Source organism: Dendrobium catenatum, unplaced genomic scaffold (genome assembly GCF_001605985.2).
Source record: "Dendrobium catenatum unplaced genomic scaffold, ASM160598v2 original_scaffold_162576, whole genome shotgun sequence".
Classification (NCBI taxonomy): Eukaryota; Viridiplantae; Streptophyta; class Magnoliopsida; order Asparagales; family Orchidaceae; genus Dendrobium; species Dendrobium catenatum.
In genome coordinates this window covers 1-3411 of record NW_021481001.1, presented here as the reverse complement: position 1 = coordinate 3411, position 3411 = coordinate 1, and the positions used below count along the sequence as shown (strand labels likewise).

The window sequence follows — 3411 nt, the reverse complement described above, 5'->3', positions numbered from 1 at the left end:
GCTTTCACGGGCTGCTGAGAGAGATGTGTAGCCACTGCTGAGAGAAGTGTTGGCTGGGATGTCTTCACGTGAGGGTTTGTGAGTGAAATCGAAGAGGAGCTCGACTGATTGATCGTGGGAGGAAGAGGTCTTCAGCTGTGGAGCTCGCGAAGTCAATAAAATAATAATAATAATGAAATGAAGCAGCCTGTAACGTCCCGCTCAGCTTTTTTTTAACGACGAGGCTTTGTTCGACATGAGGGATTTACGGGATCTATTCGGAGATTTCGATGTTATTATTTTGATGGAAATGAGCCGACCACTCAGGTGTCAATATTTGGCACGACCCGAAAATTTCGGGTTAAGGTCAACCCGAACCCGAAACAGGTCGGATTCGGGTTCAACATTTCGACCCGTTTCAAAAATCAGGTCGGTTACGGGTTAACCCTTTGACCCGAAATTGACCCGAAAGTGATCCATTTTGACACGAAAACCTGATTTTGACCCGGCAACACGAGATTGACCCAATTTTGACCCATTTTTGACCCAAAAAGAGGAGATTGCCCGTTTCGACCCGAAAATTAGTTTTTTTTTTGTTGGAAACGGGTCATTTGGGTCGTGTCGGATTGACCTAAACTCGAAGCGGGTTGGATTCGTGTCCGTAAAACCGACCCGTTTTAAAAAACAAGTCAAGTTTGGGTTGACCCGAGTAGTGCCGAGTCAGTTTCGAGTTTGACCCGAACCCGACTCATGACCAGAAATTGACACCTCTACCGACCACTAAAAAATATCTCCATTTACATGCTTCTTTATCGATATAACAATAATAACGTAAAGCCTTTGTCCACTACATGGACTCAGATACATAAATCATTTTTTCTATATTGTGTCCTTTAAAGTTTAAATTCTCACTCAAATATAAAAAAAAAATTCTACTACTTTTTTAATCTTTTAGATTTACCTCTACCTTTCTTAATATATAACAAATCCAATAGATACTCTCATAATTGAGTCATAAGAAGGTTAATATTCTATGCGACCAAATTATCTAAGGCATCTCTCTCTTTTCCATGGTGGATACAGTTACATGCATGGAATACTAACAGAGCTCATCGTTGCGCTTGTTATTTCTTCATTAATTTCGTGTTACATCTGTGCTCAACCATTTCTACTCTGCAATAAAGACATTTATATGTGCTTTTGTAAAAAAAAAATGCAACTCTCTCTAATCTTATTTGTCATTGGAGCTACTTTAATCTTTTCATCTATATATTAGTTTTAGATTCTATTTTTAAAAATAAAGGCACTCCACCCGAGCATCCTCATGTTGCCATAAAACATTGCCGATCTCACTACCATCTTATAAAATTTTTCCTTAAGTTTAAGGGCACATTTCTATCACACAATAAGCCCGATGCATTCCTTCATTTCAACCAGCAAACTTGAATTCTACTAATAATATTCTCATCTATTTCGCCATCACTTTAACAATAGATCATAAATATATAAAACATGTACTATTTTAAAACATATATATAATATATATATATATATATATATATATATATAATATATATATTTGCAAGTTATTGCCATAAAATAGAAAATCACCGCCTATCTGATCAAATATTGCTTTTATTTTAAAATATTTTAAAGGAAATATTCTTTAAACGCTGGATATTCCTTTTGAATTTAACATTAGCTCTCATGGTGGGATTAGTTGGAGTAAATGCCAATAGCAATATATAAAACATTAACTTTAAATAAATGAATTTATGAATAATAAAAAAAAAGGAACAAATCAATAAAAAATCCTTAAAATAGTCAATGTTATCTCAAGAAAGTATTTTATTTTTATAAAAATTTTAAAATAATATTACTTTTCTAAACACATAAGAGAACATCATAATAATTTGGAAATGAACTTTAGTCATTGCAGTGCTAGGCAGGTGATATTGTGACATATAAGATTCTGTGTACTTACAGCATTCAGGTTCTGAATCAAAAGACTTAAAAGATGAGCTTCATCATCATAATGTTGTATATATACAGCATTCAAATTCTGAATCCAAAAAACAATCCACCACAGTGAATGGATGGAATGTCAGACTATAGTGAATATTGAGGGATAAGATCTTCATCTCAAAACAACTGGATATAGTTTTCCTGCAAAGAGAAGAAAAGCTTCAATGTTCAATAAATGAAGAATGACAGGAGAAGCAATTAAGGCTTCGTTTGCGATAACTTTTTTATTGCTTCTTAAAGCAATTTTCTAACACAATTTTAAATTTTGTACTAAAAATTTACTTTAAGAAGCAAAAAAGAAAACCGTCCCAAACAATGCGTGAATGATGAAGGCTTCATTTAGGATGATTTTTTTACTGTTTCATAAAATAACTTTTTAATAAAAAATTAATTTTTTTATACTAAAAAACTATTTTAAGAAGCAGTAAAAAAGCTGTTCCAAACGAAACCGAAACCAAAAAAAAAAGTAGAGATCACAGAGAAAACAATGATGAATCTGTATTCATTTAAATAACCTTGAATGCATTTTCATCCCAAAACCAAGGCAGATCTTTTTCCTGAAAAGAAAAGAAAAGAGGCTTTAGATTCAATTCATTAAGGAGAAAGAAAAGGTAGAAACAATTTATAGCAGGGAAAAAAATGCTTCAGAAGTTGGTTAAAAACGATAGAGATGGCTTAACTTTGTACAAATATGGTCAGTTTATGAGTAAATTTAGGCAGATAATTATGTTTAGAGGATTAAACTCATTGGATAATCAATCAATTTCTAATTGATAATAATTTGCTTTGAAACAAAGATGAATCAATCAAAATTAGCTCGATTGAACTCGAAATTTATTTGATACATGATATGCATACATCCGCATCTTTACAAATACATACAAATACTTTTTACATTTATCAGATTATATAAACACAAAGACTATATATACTATATACATTCATCAGTTCATACTAAATATTAAATACAACCATAGAAATATGATACAAATAAAGAACTTCGAGACTTATTATGAATCATATTTAAGAAGTTAAGGGAATAATTGAACTCAAGAGATGGCTGAGATTAAAATAATCTCATATGAGTAGTACATCGACCATCTTGATTTCTTTTGTTGACCTGTAACTGCCGGATACCCACACCCAGCTGACAAACCCCATCGCTCGGACACAACCGTCGACTGCTCTCAGAATCTCAAGCAAAGAAGAAAGAAGATTTTGGGAAACTTACAGTGCTCTCCGTTGACGACCGAACTACACCGTCTCCGACCGCATCTCCTCCAGACCACTGGCTGTGCTTCCTTCTTCGAACTCGAAGCCAACGCGATCTCCGACTCAAACACTGGACTCCAGGACGCCGCCGACCTCACCTGCTCCGACACTGACGGCCGCAGCAACTGTTTCCTT

At 34.1% G+C, this 3411-nt stretch overlaps 1 long non-coding RNA gene across 1 annotated transcript; it reads right to left on the bottom strand.

The window, feature by feature from the left end:
- Nucleotides 1–1888: 1888 nt before the first annotated feature.
- Nucleotides 1889–3390, bottom strand: LOC110106561. The gene is made up of 3 exons (XR_002304256.2): nt 3236–3390; nt 2520–2561; nt 1889–2145 (listed from the first exon to the last, which is right to left on the bottom strand). It is a non-coding gene; the product is annotated as an uncharacterized LOC110106561 (long non-coding RNA).
- Nucleotides 3391–3411: the final 21 nt, after the last annotated feature.